The sequence below is a fragment of the Hyla sarda genome, chromosome 2 (genome assembly GCF_029499605.1).
Source record: "Hyla sarda isolate aHylSar1 chromosome 2, aHylSar1.hap1, whole genome shotgun sequence".
NCBI lineage: Eukaryota > Metazoa > Chordata > Amphibia > Anura > Hylidae > Hyla > Hyla sarda.
The window spans coordinates 511,788,666-511,816,544 of NC_079190.1; the positions used below are offsets into that span (position 1 = coordinate 511,788,666).

Sequence of the window (27,879 nt, forward strand, 5' to 3'; positions counted from 1 at the left end):
CGAGCCAGCCCCGGCCAGGCTTCAGATGACGTCGCGCCTGCCGGGGCCGCCCACTTTCTGCCCTCACCAGAGAGCTCAACTCTGAGCTCCTGCAGCTGTGCCACAAAATTTATTTTTATGGGGAATTGGGGAAAAATAAAGACAGGGATAGACGTAGTTAGTGTCAGGGACAAAATTTAGTGATTTATCCCTGTATCTCAAGCACTTTTAGTGAAACTGACTCGGTAGCTGATTTTTTTTCCACGGTCCTGCGTGTGACGATCATAAATTTAGGAAGTGCGAATTTCGCAAAAATAAAACGCAAGGCGCAGAAAAATTCACAAATCTGCACCACCTCCAGCAGAGCTCGAAAAAAAGGCTTTTATTTATTTATTTTTTAATCCCATGGCCTTTTTTAGGCTAAGTTTCCACTTGTTTTTTATTTTCTGGCAGTTTTTGAGCCAAAGTCAGAAGTGGATCTATAAGAAAAGTGTAAGTCCTTTCTTTATACAGTGACCCCCCTACCTACCATGGCCCCGACATACGATCATTTCAGCATACGATCACTCTCAGAGGCCATCACATGTTGAAGGCAGCATCAACATACGATGCTTTTGTATGTTGGGGCCATCGCATAAACGGCTATCCTGCAGCGCAGACTGCTTCAGCTGCCCCCGGATAGCCGTTTACGGTGCCCCGTGTGGTCCGCTGACGATCACTTACCTGTCCTCGGGGCTCCGGCGCGTCCTCTTCTGGATCCCCTCCATCGTCGGCGCTCCCCATTGTTGTCATCACGTTGCTGCGCACGCCGTCTCATCATCCAATAGGAGCGGCGTGCGTAGCGACGTGATGGCGGCGACGGAGAGCGCGGATGCCGGGGAAGCAGAGGCCTTGCCGGAGCGTCGGGGGACACCTCGAGGACGTGGCGACAGCGATGGAGGGCGACATCCAGGGCAGCGGTGATGGTCCGGAGCGGCGGGGACACGTGAGTATAATCTCCAATACCAGTGGTCTTCAACCTGCGGACCTCCAGATGTTGCAAAACTACAACTCCCAGCATGCCCGGACAGCCGTTGGCTGTCCGGGCATACTGGGAGTTGTAGTTTTGCAACATCTGGAGATCCGCAGGTTGTAGATCACTGTCCTATACTTTACATTGCACGGATCCCTCAACATGCGATGGTTTCAACAAACGATGGTCCATTTGGAACGGATTACCAGCGTATGTTGAGGGACCACAAAAAAAAAAATAAAAAAAATAAAAACACGAGGACCAATAATAAATTTCGCCTGTGTGTGTGTATGAATACTGGCATTTTTTTCTGCCATCTTTTTTCCCCTTCAAATATTTCTACAGAAATCCTTGAGTCCCATGATGCATCACATGACTTGTAGTATACTATACTAATACACACTATTTAAAAAAAATTAAATAATAAACAAATAAATAAATAAATAAACGTAATAAAAACAGCATCATAGAGGCAGAAAACAAGGGGGGGGGGAGGGTGTTGGTTTTTTTTTTTCCGTCTAAAAGATGCGCCTGTTTGTCGTTTCATGAAGACTGTATGAACACGGCCAAGAAGCATCCACACCGGATGGAGAAGCTGCAGATTCTGCCAAATCTGCACCGAATTGTGTTGATTTTCAGTGCACAGAAAGTAAATAAAAATAATTTTTTTAAAAATGTTTCACCTGATTTCACTGGATTTCTGCACTAAAAATGTCATTGTGGATTTCGTCTTTAGATCCATGCAAAATAAATATGCGCCATTATAAATCTGCAGGGTGTGAATATAGTTTTCTCTTGCAAGACTACAACTCCCAGCATTACCTGACAGCCTGCACCTACAACTCCCAATATGGTCTAACAACTGGGGCCTGTCCAGGAATGTTGGCAGCAGTAGTTTTGCGAGTGAAGGCTGTCAGACCATACTGAGAGTTGTAGTTTTGCTGACAGGGCATATTGGAAGTAGTAGTTGTGCAAGTAAAGGCTGCCGGGGCATGCTGGGAGTAGTTCTGTATGTGAAGAATGACATGCTGGGAGTAGTTCTGTATGTGAAGAATGACATGCTGGAAATACTACAGTTTTGTAAGTGAAGGATGTCAGGGCATACTGGCTGTAGTAGTGTGATAAGTGAAAGCTGTCAGAGAATGATTGGAGTAGTAGTTTTGTAAGTCAAGGCTGTAAGGGTATGCTGGGAGTAGTAGTTTTGTAAGTAAAGGTTGTTGGCATGCTGGGAGTAGTAGTTCTGTATGTGACAGTTTTCCAGGCATGCTGGGAGTAGTAGTATTGTAAGTGAAGGTTGTTGGCATGCTGGGAGTAGTTCTGTATGTGAAGAATGACATGCTGGGAGTAGTTCTGTATGTGAAGAATGACATGCTGGGAATACTACAGTTTTGTAAGTGAAGGATGTCAGGGCATACTGGCTGTAGTAGTGTGATAAGTGAAAGCTGTCAGAGAATGATTGGAGTAGTAGTTTTGTAATTCAAGGCTGTTAGGGCATGCTGGGATTAGTAGTTTTGTGTAGTAGTTTTTTAGATGACAGTTTAAAGGGTATGCTGGGAGTAGTAGTATTGTAAGTGAAGGTTGTTGGCATGCTGGGAGTAGTAGTTTTGTAGGTGATGTTTTCAGGGCATGCTGGGAGTAGTAGTTTTGTAGGTGACAGTTTTCCAGGCATGCTGGGAGTAGTAGTATTGTAAGTGAAGGTTGTTGGCATGCTGGGAGTAGTAGTTTTGTAGGTGATGTTTTCAGGGCATGCTGGGAGTAGTAGTTTTGTAGGTGAAGGTTTTTGGCATGCTGGGAGTAGTAGTTTTGTAGGTGACGTTTTCAGGGCATGCTGGGAGTAGTAGTTTTGTAAGTGAAGGTTGTTGGCATGTTGGGAGTAGTAGTTTTGTATGTGACAGTTTTCAGGACATGCTGGGAGTAGTAGTTTTGTAGGTGACGGTTTTCAGGGCATGCTGGGAGCAGTAGTTTTGTAGCTGACAGTTTTAAGGACATGCTGGGAGTAGTAGTTTTGTAGGTGACGGTTTTCAGGACATGCTGGGAGTAGTAGTTTAGAAGGTGACAGTTTTCAGGGCATGCTGTGAGTAGTAGTTTAGTAGGTGACAGTTTTCAGGACATGCTGGGAGTAGTAGTTTAGTAGGTGAGTTTGCAGGACATGCTGGGTGTAGTAGTTTAGTAGGTGAGTTTTCAGGACATGCTGGGATGCTGGGAGTAGTAGTTTTGTAGGTGACGGTTTTCAGAGCATGCTGGGAGTAGTAGTTTAGTAGGTGACAGTTTTCAGGACATGCTGGGATGCTGGGAGTAGTAGTTTAGTATGTGACAGTTTTCAGGACATGCTGGGATGCTGGGAGTAGTAGTTTAGTAGGTGACAGTTTTCAGGGCATGTTGGGAGTAGTAGTTTTGTAAGTGAATGCTGAAAGCAGTAGTGTTATAAGTGAAAGCTGTCAGAGAATGTTTTGAGTAGTAGTTTTGTAAGTCAAGGCTGTTAGGGCATGCTGGGATTAGTAGTTTTGTGTAGTAGTTTTTTAGGTGACAGTTTAAAGGGTATGCTGGGAGTAGTAGTTTTGTGTAGTAGTTTTTTAGGTGACAGTTTAAAGGGTATGCTGGGAGTAGTAGTTTAGTAAGTAAAGGTTGTTGGCATGCTGGGAGTAGTAGTTTTGTATGTGACAGTTTTCCAGGCATGTTGGGAGTAGTAGTTTTGCATGTGACAGTTTTCAGGACATGCTGGGAGTAGTAGTTTTGTAGGTGACGGTTTTCAGGGCATGCTGGGAGTAGTAGTTTTGTAGCTGACAGTTTTAAGGACATGCTGGGAGTAGTAGTTTTGTAGGTGACGGTTTTCAGGACATGCTGGGAGTAGTAGTTTAGAAGGTGACAGTTTTCAGGGCATGCTGGGAGTAGTAGTTTAGTAGGTGACAGTTTTCAGGGCATGCTGGGAGTAGTAGTTTAGTAGGTGACAGTTTTCAGGACATGCTGGGAGTAGTAGTTTAGTAGGTGAGTTTTCAGGACATGCTGGGTGTAGTAGTTTAGTAGGTGAGTTTTCAGGACATGCTGGGATGCTGGGAGTAGTAGTTTTGTAGGTGACGGTTTTCAGGGCATGCTGGGAGTAGTAGTTTAGTAGGTGACAGTTTTCAGGACATGCTGGGATGCTTGGAGTAGTAGTTTAGTAGGTGACAGTTTTCAGGACATGCTAGGATGCTGGGAGTAGTAGTTTAGTAGGTGACAGTTTTCAGGGCATGTTGGGAGTAGTAGTTTTGTAAGTGAATGCTGAAAGCAGTAGTGTTATAAGTGAAAGCTGTCAGAGAATGATGGGAGTAGTAGTTTTGTAAGTCAAGGCTGTTAGGGCATGCTGGGATTAGTAGTTTTGTGTAGTAGTTTTTTTTAGGTGACAGTTTAAAGGGTATGCTGGGAGTAGTAGTTTTGTAAGTAAAGGTTGTTGGCATGCTGGGAGTAGTAGTTTTGTATGTGACAGTTTTCCAGGCATGCTGGGAGTAGTAGTATTGTAAGTGAAGGTTGTTGGCATGCTGGGAGTAGTAGTTTTGTAGGTGACGTTTTCAGGGCATGCTGGGAGTAGTAGTTTTGTAGGTGAAGGTTTTTGGCATGCTGGGAGTAGTAGTTTTGTAGATGACAGTTTTCCAGGCATGCTGGGAGTAGTAGTTTTGTAGGTGACGTTTTCAGGGCATGCTGGGAGTAGTAGTTTTGTAAGTGAAGGTTGTTGGCATGTTGGGAGTAGTAGTTTTGCATGTGACAGTTTTCAGGACATGCTGGGAGTAGTAGTTTTGTAGGTGACGGTTTTCAGGACATGCTGGGAGTAGTAGTTTAGTAGGTGACAGTTTTCAGGGCATGTTGGGAGTAGTAGTTTAGTAGATGACAGTTTTCAGGGCATGCTGGGAGTAGTAGTTTTGTAGGTGACGGTTTTCAGAACATGCTGGGAGTAGTAGTTTAGTAGGTGACAGTTTTCAGGGCATTCTGGGATGCTGGGAGTAGTAGTTTAGTAGGTGACAGTTTTCAGGGCATGTTGGGAGTAGTAGTTTTGTAGGTGACGGTTTTCAGGACATGCTGGGAGTAGTAGTTTTGTAGGTGACGGTTTTCAGGACATGCTGGGAGTAGTAGTTTAGTGGGTGACAGTTTTCAGGGCATGCTGGGATGCTGGGAGTAGTAGTTTTGTAGGTGACGGTTTTCAGGACATGCTGGGAGTAGTAGTTTTGTAGGTGACGGTTTTCAGGACATGCTGGGAGTAGTAGTTTTGTAGGTGACGGTTTTCAGGACATGCTGGGAGTAGTAGTTTTGTAAGTGACGGTTTTCAGGACATGCTGGGAGTAGTAGTTTTGTAAGTGACGGTTTTCAGGACATGCTGGGAGTAGTAGTTTTGTAGGTGACGGTTTTCAGGACATGCTGGGAGTAGTAGTTGTGCCGCAGTCGGTGGAGCACACGTTCCCGTCACACTCTCAGCCGTTCTCCGGTATCAGAGCAGGAAATGCTGAGTAATCCTGAGCCCATCCCCACAATACTACAGTATGAGCGCAGGCTGGAGTGCGGCCGCCGGCAGAGGGCGCTCTACTCCCAGTCTCCTGACCTCATACACCTGCCAGACTACCTCTCCCATCACCCCGCTGCTCCTGTCAGCCGGCCCTTCCTATTGGCACAACGTTGTAGTGACGTAACCACGATGCCGGACTTCTATTGGTCCGGCCGGACGTCCATCAACCCTGGGGTCATTTAAGTTTACGGGACGGGCAGGAAATAAATAAATAAGTCGCCGAAAATTAGAAATGCGTAGAGAATAATAAAAAAACACGGGAACAGTCTGGGACACACTAACTTGCTGCCTACGTAGAAGGGCGGGGCTAAGCATGAATGACGTGACACTGAACCAATGAATCACCCGAAACGTGTTAGCTTCAAAGCCGGCTCGTGACGCAGTTCGGAGACACGGGTCTGAACACGTGATGTCGCTGTATGCAAATGAGCCATTAGCGGGTAACCGCTGTCACACAACCCAAAAGAAAAAAAGTCACTGCCGACCAATCACAGACAAGCAAAGTAGTTCCCGCCCCTTACATACTAAGCTGCGTCCTCACCGACCAATCACAGCGTCCCAGTACCTAAACGTGCTGCTAGAGATCCAATGAGAGAGGAGGATTTTACTCAAGGGGGCGTGGCTGCGGCGAGGAGGACTCGTTTTGTTTTTGGGCGTAACCTGGACGCGCGTGTCGCTCGGCGCCACTCCCTGATTGTCAAGTCCTTCGGCCAATCAAAGCACAAGGTAGCGAGTAGCCGACCAATGGGGAGCGGCGGCAGGATGGAGGGGGCGGGGCCGGCTGAGGGGATTTCGGGTGACAGATGTCAGAGTAATGGAGGATTTGATGAACGGGGCCGAGGAGGAGGACAGTATGGGAGCCGAGCGCAGGTAATCACCGGGGCCGGGGCAGGGCGAGCACCGGGGCGGGGAGGGGAGTGCGGCGGCGGCGGCTTCAGGAGGGGTGTGGAGCCCGGAGACCCCTCCTCCCGTCCTCCCCTCCTCACAGAGCCCCCTCCCCCCGTGTCCCCACATGACTCCGCTGCCCTCAGCCCGTCACAGCCCGGCGGCCACAGCGGGGGCTCTGAGAGATGGCAGCGGCGGCTTCTAACGTACAGAGCACTAAGATATATGGTATATATATATATATATAATGGTATATACCACCGAGAGTTATAATGTACAGAGCACTGGTATATATAATGGTATATACCACCGAGATATAATGTACAGAACACTAATATATATATATAATGGTATATACCACCGAGAGTTATAATGTACAGAGCACTAATATATATAATGGTATATACTACAGGGAGATATAATGTACAGAACACTAATATATATATAATGGTATATACTACAGGGAGATATAATGTACAGAACACTAATATATATATATAATGGTATATACTACAGGGAGATATAATGTACAGAACACTAATATATATATATAATGGTATATACTACAGGGAGATATAATGTACAGAACACTAATATACATAATGGTATATACTACAGGGAGATATAATGTACAGAACACTAATATATATAATGGTATATACTACAGGGAGATATAATGTACAGAACACTAATATATATATATATAATGGTATATACTACAGGGAGATATAATGTACAGAACACTAATATATATATATATAATGGTATATACTACAGGGAGATATAATGTACAGAACACTAATATATATAATGGTATATACTACAGGGAGATATAATGTACAGAACACTAATATATATATATATAATGGTATATACTACAGGGAGATATAATGTACAGAACACTAATATATATATATAATGGTATATACTACAGGGAGATATAATGTACAGAACACTAATATATATATATATAATGGTATATACTACAGGGAGATATAATGTACAGAACACTAATATATATAATGGTATATACTACAGGGAGATATAATGTACAGAACACTAATATATATATATAATGGTATATACTACAGGGAGATATAATGTACAGAACACTAATATATATATAATGGTATATACTACAGGGAGATATAATGTACAGAACACTAATATATATATAATGGTATATACTACAGGGAGATATAATGTACAGAACACTAATATATATATATAATGGTATATACTACAGGGAGATATAATGTACAGAACACTAATATATATAATGGTATATACTACAGGGAGATATAATGTACAGAACACTAATATATATATAATGGTATATACTACAGGGAGATACAATGTACAGAACACTAATATATATATATAATGGTATATACTACAGGGAGATATAATGTACAGAACACTAATATATATATATAATGGTATATACTACAGGGAGATATAATGTACAGAACACTAATATATATATATAATGGTATATACTACAGGGAGATATAATGTACAGAACACTAATATATATATATAATGGTATATACTACAGGGAGATATAATGTACAGAACACTAATATATATATAATGGTATATACTACAGGGAGATATAATGTACAGAACACTAATATATATATATAATGGTATATACTACAGGGAGATATAATGTACAGAACACTAATATATATAATGGTATATACTACAGGGAGATATAATGTACAGAACACTAATATATATATAATGGTATATACTACAGGGAGATATAATGTACAGAACACTAATATATATATATAATGGTATATACTACAGGGAGATATAATGTACAGAACACTAATATATATATAATGGTATATACTACAGGGAGATATAATGTACGGAACACTAATATATATATATAATGGTATATACTACAGGGAGATATAATGTACAGAACACTAATATATATATAATGGTATATACTACAGGGAGATATAATGTACAGAACACTAATATATATAATGGTATATACTACAGGGAGATATAATGTACAGAACACTAATATATATATATATATATAATGGTATATACTACAGGGAGATATAATGTACAGAACACTAATATATATATATATAATGGTATATACTACAGGGAGATATAATGTACAGAACACTAATATATATAATGGTATATACTACAGGGAGATATAATGTACAGAACACTAATATATATATAATGGTATATACTACAGGGAGATATAATGTACAGAACACTAATATATATATAATGGTATATACTACAGGGAGATATAATGTACAGAACACTAATATATATATATAATGGTATATACTACAGGGAGATATAATGTACAGAACACTAATATATATATATAATGGTATATACTACAGGGAGATATAATGTACAGAACACTAATATATATATATATATAATGGTATATACTACAGGGAGATATAATGTACAGAACACTAATATATATATAATGGTGTATATACTACAGGGAGATATAATGTACAGAACACTAATATATATATAATGGTATATACTACAGGGAGATATAATGTACAGAACACTAATATATATATATAATGGTATATACTACAGGGAGATATAATGTACAGAACACTAATATATATAATGGTATATACTACAGGGAGATATAATGTACAGAACACTAATATATATATAATGGTATATACTACAGGGAGATATAATGTACAGAACACTAATATATATATATAATGGTATATACTACAGGGAGATATAATGTACAGAACACTAATATATATATAATGGTATATACTACAGGGAGATATAATGTACAGAACACTAATATATATATATAATGGTATATACTACAGGGAGATATAATGTACAGAACACTAATATATATATAATGGTATATACTACAGGGAGATATAATGTACAGAACACTAATATATATAATGGTATATACTACAGGGAGATATAATGTACAGAACACTAATATATATATATAATGGTATATACTACAGGGAGATATAATGTACAGAACACTAATATATATATATATATATAATGGTATATACTACAGGGAGATATAATGTACAGAACACTAATATATATATATAATGGTATATACTACAGGGAGATATAATGTACAGAGCACTAATATATATATATATAATGGTATATACTACAGGGAGATATAATGTACAGAACACTAATATATATATATAATGGTATATACTACAGGGAGATATAATGTACAGAACACTAATATATATATAATGGTATATACTACAGGGAGATATAATGTACAGAACACTAATATATATATATATATATATATATATATATATATATATATATATATATATATATAATGGTATATACTACAGGGAGATATAATGTACAGAACACTAATATATATATAATGGTATATACTACAGGGAGATATAATGTACAGAACACTAATATATATATAATGGTATATACTACAGGGAGATATAATGTACAGAACACTAATATATATATATATATATAATGGTATATACTACAGGGAGATATAATGTACAGAACACTAATATATATATATAATGGTATATACTACAGGGAGATATAATGTACAGAACACTAATATATATATATAATGGTATATACTACAGGGAGATATAATGTACAGAACACTAATATATATATAATGGTATATACTACAGGGAGATATAATGTACAGAACACTAATATATATATATATAATGGTATATACTACAGGGAGATATAATGTACAGAACACTAATATATATATATAATGGTATATACTACAGGGAGATATAATGTACAGAACACTAATATATATATATGGTATATACTACAGGGAGATATAATGTACAGAACACTAATATATATAATGGTATATACTACAGGGAGATATAATGTACAGAGCACTAATATATATAATGGTATATACTACAGGGAGATATAATGTACAGAACACTAATATATATATAATGATATATACTACAGGAAGATATAATGTACAGAACACTAATATATATATATAATGGTATATACTACAGGGAGATATAATGTACAGAACACTAATATATATATATATAATGGTATATACTACAGGGAGATATAATGTACAGAACACTAATATATATATAATGGTATATACTACAGGGAGATATAATGTACAGAACACAAATATATATAATGGTATATACTACAGGGATATATAATGTACAGAACACTAATATATATATAATGGTATATACTACAGGGAGATATAATGTACAGAGCACTAATATATATATATATAATGGTATATACTACAGGGAGATATAATGTACAGAACACTAATATATATATATATAATGGTATATACTACAGGGAGATATAATGTACAGAACACTAATATATATAATGGTATATACTACAGGGAGATATAATGTACAGAGCACTAATATATATATATATAATGGTATATACTACAGGGAGATATAATGTACAGAACACTAATATATATATATATAATGGTATATAATACAGGGAGATATAATGTACAGAACACTAATATATATATAATGGTATATACTACAGGGAGATATAATGTACAGAACACTAATATATATATAATGGTATATACTACAGGGAGATATAATGTACAGAACACTAATATATATATAATGGTATATACTACAGGGAGATATAATGTACAGAACACTAATATATATATAATTGTATATACTACAGGGAGATATAATGTACAGAACACTAATATATATATGGTATATACTACAGGGAGATATAATGTACAGAACACTAATATATATATATATATAATGGTATATACTACAGGGAGATATAATGTACAGAACACTAATATATATAATGGTATATACTACAGGGAGATATAATGTACAGAACACTAATATATATATAATGATATATACTACAGGAAGATATAATGTACAGAACACTAATATATATATATATAATGGTATATACTACAGGGAGATATAATATACAGAACACTAATATATATATAATGATATATACTACAGGAAGATATAATGTACAGAACACTAATATATATATAATGGTATATACTACAGGGAGATATAATGTACAGAACACTAATATATATATATATAATGGTATATACTACAGGGAGATATAATGTACAGAGCACTAATATATATATATAATGGTATATACTACAGGGAGATATAATGTACAGAACACTAATATATATATAATGGTATATACTACAGGGAGGTATAATGTACAGAACACTAATATATATATATAATGGTATATACTACAGGGAGATATAATGTACAGAACACTAATATATATATAATGGTATATACTACAGGGAGATATAATGTACAGAACACTAATATATATATATATAATGGTATATACTACAGGGAGATATAATGTACAGAGCACTAATATATATATAATGGTATATACTACAGGGAGATATAATGTACAGAACACTAATATATATAATGGTATATACTACAGGGAGATATAATGTACAGAACACTAATATATATAATGGTATATACTACAGGGAGATATAATGTACAGAACACTAATATATATAATGGTATATACTACAGGGAGATATAATGTACAGAACACTAATATATATATATAATGGTATATACTACAGGGAGATATAATGTACAGAACACTAATATATATATAATGGTATATACTACAGGGAGATATAATGTACAGAACACTAATATATATATATAATGGTATATACTACAGGGAGATATAATGTACAGAACACTAATATATATATATAATGGTATATACTACAGGGAGATATAATGTACAGAACACTAATATATATATAATGGTATATACTACAGGAAGATATAATGTACAGAACACTAATATATATATAATGGTATATACTACAGGGAGATATAATGTACAGAACACTAATATATATAATGGTATATACTACAGGGAGATATAATGTACAGAACACTAATATATATATATAATGGTATATACTACAGGGAGATATAATGTACAGAACACTAATATATATATATATAATGGTATATACTACAGGGAGATATAATGTACAGAACACACATATATATATAATGGTATATACTACAGGGAGATATAATGTACAGAACACTAATATATATATATATATAATGGTATATACCACCGAGAGTTATAATGTACAGAACACTAATATATATATATAATGGTATATACCACTGAGAGTTATAATGTACAGAGCACTAATATATATATATAATGGTATATACTACAGGGAGATATAATGTACAGAGCACTAATATATATATATATAATGGTATATACTACAGGGAGATATAATGTACAGAACACTAATATATATATATATATGATATATACTACAGGGAGATATAATGTACAGAACACTAATATATATATATATAATGGTATATACTACAGGGAGATATAATGTACAGAACACTAATATATATATATAATGGTATATACTACAGGGAGATATAATGTACAGAACACTAATATATATAATGGTATATACTACAGGGAGATATAATGTACAGAACACTAATATATATAATGGTATATACTACAGGGAGATATAATGTACAGAACACTAATATATATATAATGGTATATACTACAGGGAGATATAATGTACAGAACACTAATATATATATATATATAATGGTATATACTACAGGGAGATATAATGTACAGAACACTAATATATATATAATGGTATATACTACAGGGAGATATAATGTACAGAACACTAATATATATATAATGGTATATACTACAGGGAGATATAATGTACAGAACACTAATATATATATAATGGTATATACTACAGGGAGATATAATGTACAGAACACTAATATATATAATGGTATATACTACAGGGAGATATAATGTACAGAACACTAATATATATATATATATAATGGTATATACTACAGGGAGATATAATGTACAGAACACTAATATATATATATATAATGGTATATACTACAGGGAGATATAATGTACAGAACACTAATATATATAATGGTATATACTACAGGGAGATATAATGTACAGAACACTAATATATATAATGGTATATACTACAGGGAGATATAATGTACAGAACACTAATATATATATATAATGGTATATACTACAGGGAGATATAATGTACAGAACACTAATATATATATATAATGGTATATACTACAGGGAGATATAATGTACAGAACACTATATATATATATATATATATAATGGTATATACTACAGGGAGATATAATGTACAGAACACTAATATATATATATATAATGGTATATACTACAGGGAGATATAATGTACAGAACACTAATATATATATATAATGGTATATACTACAGGGAGATATAATGTACAGAACACTAATATATATATATATAATGGTATATACTACAGGGAGATATAATGTACAGAACACTAATATATATATATAATGGTATATACTACAGGGAGATATAATGTACAGAACACTAATATATATATATATATAATGGTATATACTACAGGGAGATATAATGTACAGAACACTAATATATATATATAATGGTATATACTACAGGGAGATATAATGTACAGAACACTAATATATATATATATATATATATATATATATATATATATAATGGTATATACTACAGGGAGATATAATGTACAGAACACTAATATATATATAATGGTATATACTACAGGGAGATGTAATGTACAGAACACTATATATATATATATATAATGGTATATACTACAGGGAGATATAATGTACAGAACACTAATATATATAATGGTATATACTACAGGGAGATATAATGTACAGAACACTAATATATATAATGGTATATACTACAGGGAGATATAATGTACAGAACACTAATATATATAATGGTATATACTACAGGGAGATATAATGTACAGAACACTAATATATATATATATATAATGGTATATACTACAGGGAGATATAATGTACAGAGCACTAATATATATATATAATGGTATATACTACAGGGAGATATAATGTACAGAACACTAATATATATAATGGTATATACTACAGGGAGATATAATGTACAGAACACTAATATATATAATGGTATATACTACAGGGAGATATAATGTACAGAACACTAATATATATATAATGGTATATACTACAGGGAGATATAATGTACAGAGCACTAATATATATAATGGTATATACTACAGGGAGATATAATGTACAGAACACTAATATATATAATGGTATATACTACAGGGAGATATAATGTACAGAACACTAATATATATATAATGGTATATACTACAGGGAGATATAATGTACAGAACACTAATATATATATAATGGTATATACTACAGGGAGATATAATGTACAGAACACTAATATATATATAATGGTATATACTACAGGGGGATATAATGTACAGAACACTAATATATATATAATGGTATATACTACAGGGGGATATAATGTACAGAACACTAATATATATATATATAATGGTATATACTACAGGGAGATATAATGTACAGAACACTAATATATATATATATATAATGGTATATACTACAGGGAGATATAATGTACAGAACACTAATATATATATATAATGGTATATACTACAGGGAGATATAATGTACAGAACACTAATATATATATAATGGTATATACTACAGGGAGATATAATGTACAGAACACTAATATATATATATATAATGGTATATACTACAGGGAGATATAATGTACAGAGCACTAATATATATATATAATGGTATATACTACAGGGAGATATAATGTACAGAACACTAATATATATAATGGTATATACTACAGGGAGATATAATGTACAGAACACTAATATATATATAATGGTATATACTACAGGGAGATATAATGTACAGAACACTAATATATATATAATGGTATATACTACAGGGAGATATAATGTACAGAACACTAATATATATATATAATGGTATATACTACAGGGAGATATAATGTACAGAACACTAATATATATAATGGTATATACTACAGGGAGATATAATGTACAGAACACTAATATATATATAATGGTATATACTACAGGGAGATATAATGTACAGAACACTAATATATATATATAATGGTATATACTACAGGGAGATATAATGTACAGAACACTAATATATATATATAATGGTATATACTACAGGGAGATATAATGTACAGAGCACTAATATATATATATAATGGTATATACTACAGGGAGATATAATGTACAGAACACTAATATATATATATATATAATGGTATATACTACAGGGAGATATAATGTACAGAACACTAATATATATATAATGGTATATACTACAGGGAGATATAATGTACAGAACACTAATATATATATATAATGGTATATACTACAGGGAGATATAATGTACAGAACACTAATATATATATAATGGTATATACTACAGGGAGATATAATGTACAGAACACTAATATATATAATGGTATATACTACAGGGAGATATAATGTACAGAACACTAATATATATAATGGTATATACTACAGGGAGATATAATGTACAGAACACTAATATATATATAATGGTATATACCACCGAGATATAATGTACAGAACACTAATATATATAATGGTATATACTACAGGGAGATATAATGTACAGAACACTAATATATATATATAATTGTATATACTACAGGGAGATATAATGTACAGAACACTAATATATATAATGGTATATACTACAGGGAGATATAATGTACAGAACACTAATATATATATAATGGTATATACTACAGGGAGATATAATGTACAGAACACAAATATATATAATGGTATATACTACAGGGATATATAATGTACAGAACACTAATATATATATAATGGTATATACTACAGGGAGATATAATGTACAGAACACTAATATATATAATGGTATATACTACAGGGAGATATAATGTACAGAACACTAATATATATATATAATGGTATATACTACAGGGAGATATAATGTACAGAGGACTGTTATATACCATGTTATATACACTACAGGGAGTTATAATGTACAGAGGACTGTTATATACCATGTTATATACACTACAGGGAGATATAATGTACAGAGGACTGTTATATACCATGTTATATACTACAAGGAGATATAATGTACAGAGGACTGTTATATACCATGTTATATACTACAAGGAGATATAATGTACAGAACACTAATATATATAATGGTATATACTACAGGGAGATATAATGTACAGAACACTAATATATATAATGGTATATACTACAGGGAGATATAATGTACAGAGCACTAATATATATATATAATGGTATATACTACAGGGAGATGTAATGTACAGAGCACTAATATATATATATATGGTATATACTACAGGGAGATATAATGTACAGAACACTAATATATATAATGGTATATACTACAGGGAGATATAATGTACAGAACACTAATATATATAATGGTATATACTACAGGGAGATATAATGTACAGAACACTAATATATATATAATGGTATATACTACAGGGAGATATAATGTACAGAACACTAATATATATATAATGGTATATACTACAGGGAGATATAATGTACAGAACACAAATATATATAATGGTATATACTACAGGGATATATAATGTACAGAACACTAATATATATATAATGGTATATACTACAGGGAGATATAATGTACAGAACACTAATATATATAATGGTATATACTACAGGGATATATAATGTACAGAGCACTAATATATATATATAATGGTATATACTACAGGGAGATATAATGTACAGAACACTAATATATATATATAATGGTATATACTACAGGGAGATATAATGTACAGAGGACTGTTATATACCATGTTATATACACTACAGGGAGTTATAATGTACAGAGGACTGTTATATACCATGTTATATACACTACAGGGAGATATAATGTACAGAGGACTGTTATATACCATGTTATATACTACAAGGAGATATAATGTACAGAGGACTGTTATATACCATGTTATATACTACAAGGAGATATAATGTACAGAACACTAATATATATAATGGTATATACTACAGGGAGATATAATGTACAGAACACTAATATATATAATGGTATATACTACAGGGAGATATAATGTACAGAACACTAATATATATAATGGTATATACTACAGGGAGATATAATGTACAGAACACTAATATATATATAATGGTATATACTACAGGGAGATATAATGTACAGAACACTAATATATATATAATGGTATATACTACAGGGAGATATAATGTACAGAACACTAATATATATAATGGTATATACTACAGGGAGATATAATGTACAGAACACTAATATATATAATGGTATATACTACAGGGAGATATAATGTACAGAACACTAATATATATATAATGGTATATACTACAGGGAGATATAATGTACAGAACACTAATATATATAATGGTATATACTACAGGGAGATATAATGTACAGAACACTAATATATATATAATGGTATATACTACAGGGAGATATAATGTACAGAACACTAATATATATATATAATGGTATATACTACAGGGAGATATAATGTACAGAACACTAATATATATATATAATGGTATATACTACAGGGAGATATAATGTACAGAACACTAATATATATATATAATGGTATATACTACAGGGAGATATAATGTACAGAACACTAATATATATATATATAATGGTATATACTACAGGGAGATATAATGTACAGAACACTAATATATATATAATGGTATATACTACAGGGAGATATAATGTACAGAACACAAATATATATAATGGTATATACTACAGGGATATATAATGTACAGAACACTAATATATATATAATGGTATATACTACAGGGAGATATAATGTACAGAACACTAATATATATAATGGTATATACTACAGGGAGATATAATGTACAGAACACTAATATATATATAATGGTATATACTACAGGGAGATATAATGTACAGAACACTAATATATATATATAATGGTATATACTACAGGGAGATATAATGTACAGAGGACTGTTATATACCATGTTATATACACTACAGGGAGATATAATGTACAGAGAACTGTTATATACCATGTTATATACACTACAGGGAGATATAATGTACAGAGGACTGTTATATACCATGTTATATACTACAAGGAGATATAATGTACAGAGGACTGTTATATACCATGTTATATACACTACAGGGAGTTATAATGTACAGAGGACTGTTATATACCATGTTATATACTACAAGGAGATATAATGTACAGAGGACTGTTATATACCATGTTATATACACTACAGGGAGATATAATGTACAGAGGACTGTTATATACCATGTTATATACTACAAGGAGATATAATGTACAGAGGACTGTTATATACCATGTTATATACACTACAGGGAGTTATAATGTACAGAGGACTGTTATATACCATGTTATATACTACAAGGAGATATAATGTACAGAACACTAATATATATATATAATGGTATATACTACAGGGAGATATAATGTACAGAACACTAATATATATATATAATGGTATATACTACAGGGAAATATAATGTACAGAACACTAATATATATATATAATGGTATATACTACAGGGAGATATAATGTACAGAACACTAATATATATAATGGTATATACTACAGGGAGATATAATGTACAGAACACTAATATATATATATAATGGTATATACTACAGGGAGATATAATGTACAGAACACTAATATATATATAATGGTATATACTACAGGGAGATATAATGTACAGAACACTAATATATATATAATGGTATATACTGCAGGGAGATATAATGTACAGAGCACTAATATATATATATAATGGTATATACTACAGGGAGATATAATGTACAGAACACTAATATATATATAATGGTATATACTACAGGGAGATATAATGTACAGAACACTTATATATATATATATAATGGTATATACTACAGGGAGATATAATGTACAGAACACTTATATATATATATATATAATGGTATATACTACAGGGAGATATAATGTACAGAACACTAATATATATATATATAATGGTATATACTACAGGGAGATATAATGTACAGAACACTAATATATATATATGGTATATACTACAGGGAGATATAATGTACAGAACACTAATATATATATAATGGTATATACTACAGGGGGATATAATGTACAGAACACTAATATATATATAATGGTATATACTACAGGGAGATATAATGTACAGAACACTAATATATATATAATGGTATATACCACCGAGATATAATGTACAGAACACTAATATATATAATGGTATATACTACAGGGAGATATAATGTACAGAACACTAATATATATATATAATGGTATATACTACAGGGAAATATAATGTACAGAACACTAATATATATATATAATGGTATATACTACAGGGAGATATAATGTACAGAACACTAATATATATAATGGTATATACTACAGGGAGATATAATGTACAGAACACTAATATATATATATAATGGTATATACTACAGGGAGATATAATGTACAGAACACTAATATATATATAATGGTATATACTACAGGGAGATATAATGTACAGAACACTAATATATATATAATGGTATATACTGCAGGGAGATATAATGTACAGAGCACTAATATATATATATAATGGTATATACTACAGGGAGATATAATGTACAGAACACTAATATATATATAATGGTATATACTACAGGGAGATATAATGTACAGAACACTTATATATATATATATAATGGTATATACTACAGGGAGATATAATGTACAGAACACTTATATATATATATATATAATGGTATATACTACAGGGAGATATAATGTACAGAACACTAATATATATATATATAATGGTATATACTACAGGGAGATATAATGTACAGAACACTAATATATATATATGGTATATACTACAGGGAGATATAATGTACAGAACACTAATATATATATAATGGTATATACTACAGGGAGATATAATGTACAGAACACTAATATATATATAATGGTATATACTACAGGGAGATATAATGTACAGAACACTAATATATATATAATGGTATATACTACAGGGAGATATAATGTACAGAGCACTAATATATATATAATGGTATATACTACAGGGAGATATAATGTACAGAACACTAATATATATATATATAATGGTATATACTACAGGGAGATATAATGTACAGAACACTAATATATATATATAATGGTATATACTACAGGGAGATATAATGTACAGAACACTAATATATATATATATAATGGTATATACTACAGGGAGATATAATGTACAGAACACTAATATATATATATAATGGTATACACTACAGGGAGATATAATGTACAGAACACTAATATATATATATAATGGTATACACTACAGGGAGATATAATGTACAGAACACTAATATATATATATATATAATGGTATATACTACAGGGAGATATAATGTACAGAACACTAATATATATATATAATGGTATATACTACAGGGAGATATAATGTACAGAACACTAATATATATATATAATGGTATATACTACAGGGAGATATAATGTACAGAACACTAATATATATATATAATGGTATATACTACAGGGAGATATAATGTACAGAGCACTAATATATATATATATAATGGTATATACTACAGGGAGATATAATGTACAGAACACTAATATATATAATGGTATATACTACAGGGAGATATAATGTACAGAACACTAATATATATATATATAATGGTATATACTACAGGGAGATATAATGTACAGAACACTAATATATATATAATGGTATATACTACAGGGAGATATAATGTACAGAACACTAATATATATATATATAATGGTATATACTACAGGGAGATATAATGTACAGAACAATAATATATATATATAATGGTATATACTACAGGGAGATATAATGTACAGAGCACTAATATATATATAATGGTATATACTACAGGGGGTTATAATGTACAGAACACTAATATATATAATGGTATATACTACAGGGAGATATAATGTACAGAACACTAATATATATATAATGGTATATACTACAGGGAGATATAATGTACAGAACACTAATATATATATAATGGTATATACTACAGGGAGATATAATGTACAGAACACTAATATATATATAATGGTATATACTACAGGGAGATATAATGTACAGAACACTAATATATATATATAATGGTATATACTACAGGGAGATATAATGTACAGAACACTGTTATATACCATGTTATATACACTACAGGGAGATATAATGTACAGAACACAAATATATATATATAATGGTATATACTACAGGGAGATATAATGTACAGAGGACTGTTATATACCATGTTATATACTACAAGGAGATATAATGTACAGAGGACTGTTATATACCATGTTATATACACTACAGGGAGATATAATGTACAGAGGATTGTTATATACCATGTTATATACACTACAGGGAGATATAATGTACAGAGGACTGTTATATACCATGTTATATACACTACAGGGAGATATAATGTACAGAGGACTGTTATATACCATGTTATATACACTACAGGGAGATATAATGTACAGAGGACTGTTATATACCATGTTATATACTACAAGGAGATATAATGTACAGAGGACTGTTATATACCATGTTATATACTACAAGGAGATATAATGTACAGAACACTAATATATATATAATGGTATATACCACAGGGAGATATAATGTACAGAACACGAATATATATATAATGGTATATACTACAGGGAGATATAATGTACAGAGGACTGTTATATACCATGTTATATACACTACAGGGAGATATAATGTACAGAGGACTGTTATATACCATGTTATATACACTACAGGAGTATTGTCATATGCACTGAATGTTATTACACTATAGAGAGTTATAATTTTGATCTACCATGTACTGTTATTATGATCTGCCCTGCACATTATTACTAGACAGGAGTTTTATCATCTACACTGTACATTACAGTAGGTTTATAATCTACAGCGCAGGTATTTAACACTGTGCTGGGTTTATATACTATTTTTGTTATTAAGGGGGTGTTCACACGTACGCAGATTTCATGCTCAGGATTTTCTGCTGCAGATTTGTAAACTAAATTACTGATCACAGCTTCTAATCTGCAATTACAAATCCTGCGCATCAAATCTGCGCAGGATCCTGTACGTGTGACCGTACCCTAAAAGAGTTTTATACTACAGTCATGACCATAAATGTTGACACCCCTGTAATTTTATAAGAAAATGAAGCATTTCTCACAGGAAAGGATTGCAGTAACACATGTTTTTCTATACACATGTTTATTCCCTTTGTGTGAATTGGAACTAAACCAAAAAAGGAGGAAAAAAAGCTAATTGGACATAATGTCACCAAACTCAAAAAATGGTCCGGACAAAATTATTGGCACCCTTAACTTAATAATTGGTTGGAATTTGGAAAAAATAAGTGAAATCATTGTCTTCTTATAACAATCAATAAGCTTCTTACACCTCTCAGCCGGAATGTTGGACCACTCTTCATATAACCATCAATAAGCTTCTTACACCTCTCAGCCGGAATGTTGGACCACTCTTTCTATAACCATCAATAAGCTTCTTACACCTCTCAGCCGGAATGTTGGACCACTCTTCCTATAACCATCAATAAGCTTCTTACACCTCTCAGCCGGAATGTTGGACCACTCTTCCTATAAGCATCAATAAGCCTCTTACACCTCTCAGCCGGAATGTTGGACCACTCTTCCTATAACCATCAATAAGCTTCTTACATCTCTCAGCCGGAATGTTGGACCACTCTTCCTATAAGCATCAATAAGCCTCTTACACCTCTCAGCCGGAATGTTAAACCACTCTTCCTATAACCATCAATAAGCTTCTTACACCTCTCAGCCGGAATGTTGGAGCACTCTTCCTTTACAAACTGCTCCCGGTCTCTTATTGGACGGCGCCTTTTCCCAACAGTAATTATAAGATCTCTCCACAGGTGATCAATGGGATTTAGATCTGGACTCATTGCTGACACTTCAGAACTCTCCAGCGCTTTGTTATCATCCATTTCTGGGGCTTTTTGACGTATGTTTGGGGTCATTGTCCTGCTGGAAGACCCAAGATCTCGGACGCAAACCCAGCTTTCTGACACTGGGCTGTACAGTGCGACCCAAAATTCATTGGTAATCCTCAGATTTCATGATGTCTTGTACACATTCAAGGCCCCCAGTGCCAGAGGCAGCAAAACAACCCAAAACATCATTGACCTCCCCATATGTCACTGTAGGTGCTGTGTTCTTTTCTTTATAGGCCTCATTACGTTTTCGGTAAACAGTAGAATGATGGGCTTTACCAAAAATCTCTATCTTGGTCTCATCTGTCCACAGGATGTTTTCCTAGAAGGATTTTGGTTACTCAAGTTCATTTTGTAGTCTTTTTTTATGTCTCTGTGTCAGCAGTGGGGTCCTCCTGGGTCTCCTCCATAGTGGGGTCCTCCTGGGTCTCCTCCATAGTGGGGTCCTCCTGGGTCTCCTCCATAGTGGGGTCCTCCTGGGTCTCCTCCATAGCGTTTCATTTCATTTAAATGTGGACGGATAGTTCGCGCTGACACTGATGCTCCCTGATCCTGCAGGACAGCTTAAATATCTTTGGAACTTGTTTGGGGCTGCTTATCCACCATCCGGACTATCCTGCTTTGACACTTTTCATCAATTTTTCTCTTCCATCCACGGAGATTAGCTACAGTGCCATGGGTTATAAACTTCTTGATAATGTTGCGCACTGTGGATAAAGACAAATCTAGATCTCTGGAGACGGACTTGTCACCTTGAGATTGTTGATATTTTTCCACAATTTTGGTTCACAAGTCCTCAGACAGTTCTCTTCTCCTCTTTCTGTTGTCCATGCTTAGTGTGGCACACACAGACACACAATGCAAAGACTAAGTGAACTTCTCTCCTTTTTATCTGCTTTCAGGTGTGATTTTTATATTGCCCACACCTGTTACTTGCCCCAGGTGAGTATAAAGGAACATCACATGCTTGAAACAATCTTATTTATCCACAATTTTGAAAGGGGGCCAATAATTTTGTCCGGCCCATTTTTGGAGTTTGGTGACATTATGTCCAATTAGCTTTTTTTCCTCCTTTTTTGGTTTAGTTCCAATACACACAAAGGGAATAAACATGTGTATAGCAAAACATGTGTTACTGCAATCCTTTCCTGTGAGAAATACTTAATTTTCTAGAAACATTTCAGGGGGGACAACATTTACGGCCATGACTGATCATGCTGTTATATACTCTGCACAGTTATATTACACTACACTAATATTTATTTTCAATAATTATTATAGAAAAAATAATGATCTTATCCACACTGTCAGTATAACAAGTATAACATCTATCGCACTTTATTGTTACACTGTTATCTCCAGTCAGTGTTATTATAAACTACAATGCACATTATTATTATCTATACTACACATGGATGGCATCAGTATCCCCAATGTGCACATTATTCTAATCTACCCAGCAAAATCACTTGTTATTATAACGTCCAGTGCACAAGTTTTTACACTATGACCTAGCAGTGGCCACCAAAACAACAGGACCCCTCCATAAGTCACTGAGGGCCGCTGGGCCCAGTTAGTACGCACGGTACACACATCCAACGCTGCAACATGTGAACAGAGGCTTTGAAGATCCATTAGGGGCTCAGGATTGTCATCAGTCTGCAGGTGCCCTGTGTACGTCCTTCTCATCACACAGCGCGTGGTCTACCTGCGTGCAGTGTTATATGCCGATGACCCCACTGCCCAGTGTTGTTGTTTATTATTAATGTAATATTCGGACGCGGTGATCATTACAGTAACAGCCCCGAGATAATTTTAATATACAGCGGATAATGATATCAGGATGATCAGCGCTTACAGGGACACGTAGCGTTCTGTGACCCAGATACACTTTATTATTATTATTATTATGGTGGTAGCTGCTGTACGTCATCAACATTCTCTTCCCCACCATCATTATTACTATAAAGGCTCTTCAGGAAACTTATAAGGACACTTGGTTTTCTTTACAGTCTGATCATTGACCCCGGAATCACTATTAGCAGCTCCGTCATGCTGCACGGCCCCAGTTCTTACTGTCATATTATATTGTATGTTCAGTGATTACTTCAGGAGCACTTAGTCCAGCGTTTCCCATTACACACACAGACACTGTCCAATACCATCCTACAGTGAAACATGGTGGAAGCACCAGCATGTCTAGAGGAAACCAGGCACTGCCCATCACCTGCCCAGTACCATCCCTACAGTGATCATGGTGGGGGCAGCATCATGTCTGGAGGAAACCAGGCATTGCCCATCAACTGCCCAATACCATCCCTACAGTGATCATGGTGGGGGCAGCATCATGTATAGAGGAAATTAGGCACTGCCCATCACCTGTCCAGTACCATCCCTACAGTGATCATGGTGGGGGCAGTATCATGTCTGGAGTAAACCAGGCAATGCCCATCACCTGCCCAATACCATCTCTACAGTGATCATGGTGGGGGCAGCATCATGTCTGGGGGAAACCAGGCACTGCCCATCACCTGCCCAATACCTTCCCTATAGTGATCATGGTGGGGGCAGCATCATGTCTGGGGGAAACCAAGCACTGCCCATCACCTGCCCAATACCATCCCTACAGTGATCATGGTGGGAACAGCATCATGTCTGGGGAGACCAGGCACTGCCCATCACCTCCCCAATACCATCCCTATAGTGATCATGGTGGGGGCAGCATCATGTCTGGGGAAAACCAGGCACTGCCCATCACCTGCCCAATACCATCCCTGCAGTGATCATGGTGGGGGCAGCATCATGTATAGAGGAAACCAGGTACTGCCCATCACCTGCCCAATACCATCCCTACAGTGGTCATGGTGGGGGCAGCATCATGTCTGGAGGAAACCAGGCACTGCCCATAACCTGCCCAATACCATCCCTACAGTGGTCATGGTGGGGGCAGCATCGTGTCTGGGGGAAACCAGGTACTGCCCATCACCTGCCCAATACCATCTCTACAATGATCATGGTGGGGGCAGCATCATGTCTGGAGGTAACCAGGCACTGCCCATCACCTGCCCAATACCATCCCTACAGTGATCATGGTGGGGGCAGCATCATGTCTAGAGGAAACCAGGCACTGCCCATCACCTGCCCAATACCATCCCTACAGTGATCATGGTGGGGGCAGCATCATGTCTGGAGGAAACCAGGCACTGCCCATCACCTGCCCAATACCATCCCTACAGTGATCATGGTGGGGGCAGCATCATGTCTGGGGGAAACCAGGCACTGCCCATCACCTGCCCAATACCATCCCTACAGTGATCATGGTGGGAACAGCATCATGTCTGGGGAGACCAGGCACTGCCCATCACCTCCCCAATACCATCCCTATAGTGATCATGGAGGGGGCAGCATCATGTCTGGGGGAAACCAGGCACTGCCCATCACCTGCCCAATACCATCCCTACAGTGATCATGGTGGGGGCAGCATCATGTCTGGAGGAAACCAGGCACTGCCCATCACCTGCCCAATACCATCCCTACAGTGATCATAGTGGGAGCAGCATCATGTCTGGAGGAAACCAGGCACTGCCCATCACCTGCCCAATACCATCCCTACAGTGATCATGGTGGGGGCAGCATCATGTCTGGGGGAAACCAGGCACTGCCCATCACCTGCCCAATACCATCCCTACAGTGATGATGGTGGGGGCAGCATCATGTCTGGGGAGACCAGGCACTGCCCATCACCTCCCCAATACCATCCCTATAGTGATCATGGTGGGGGCAGCATCATGTCTGGGGGAAACCAGGCACTGCCCATCACCTGCCCAATACCATCCCTACAGTGATCATGGTGGGAACAGCATCATGTCTGGGGAGACCAGGCACTGCCCATCACCTCCCCAATACCATCCCTATAGTGATCATGGTGGGGGCAGCATCATGTCTGGGGGAAACCAGGCACTGCCCATCACCTGCCCAATACCATCCCTACAGTGATCATGGTGGGGGCAGCTTCATGTCTGGGGGAAACCAGGCACTGCCCTTCACCTGCCCAATACCATCCCTACAGTGGTCATGGTGGGGGCAGCATTGTGTCTGGGGGAAACCAGGTACTGCCCATCACCTGCCCAATACCATCTCTATAATGATCATGGTGGGGGCAGCA

General features: G+C 34.8%; 1 protein-coding gene across 7 annotated transcripts in view; it reads left to right on the top strand.

The window, feature by feature from the left end:
• The first annotated feature begins 6,053 nt into the window (after positions 1–6,053).
• Positions 6,054–27,879, top strand: part of ZBTB20 (zinc finger and BTB domain containing 20) — a 980,340-nt gene continuing 958,514 nt past the window's right edge. For 5 of the 7 annotated variants that reach the window (XM_056559920.1, XM_056559918.1, XM_056559927.1 and 2 more), the window contains exon 1: positions 6,291–6,392. The gene's annotated coding sequence lies outside the window, so the exon portion shown is untranslated. Of the gene's footprint in view, positions 6,249–6,290; positions 6,393–6,430; positions 6,636–27,879 lie in introns of those variants that run through there. The other 2 variants (XM_056559924.1, XM_056559922.1) reach the window with 2 other exon arrangements.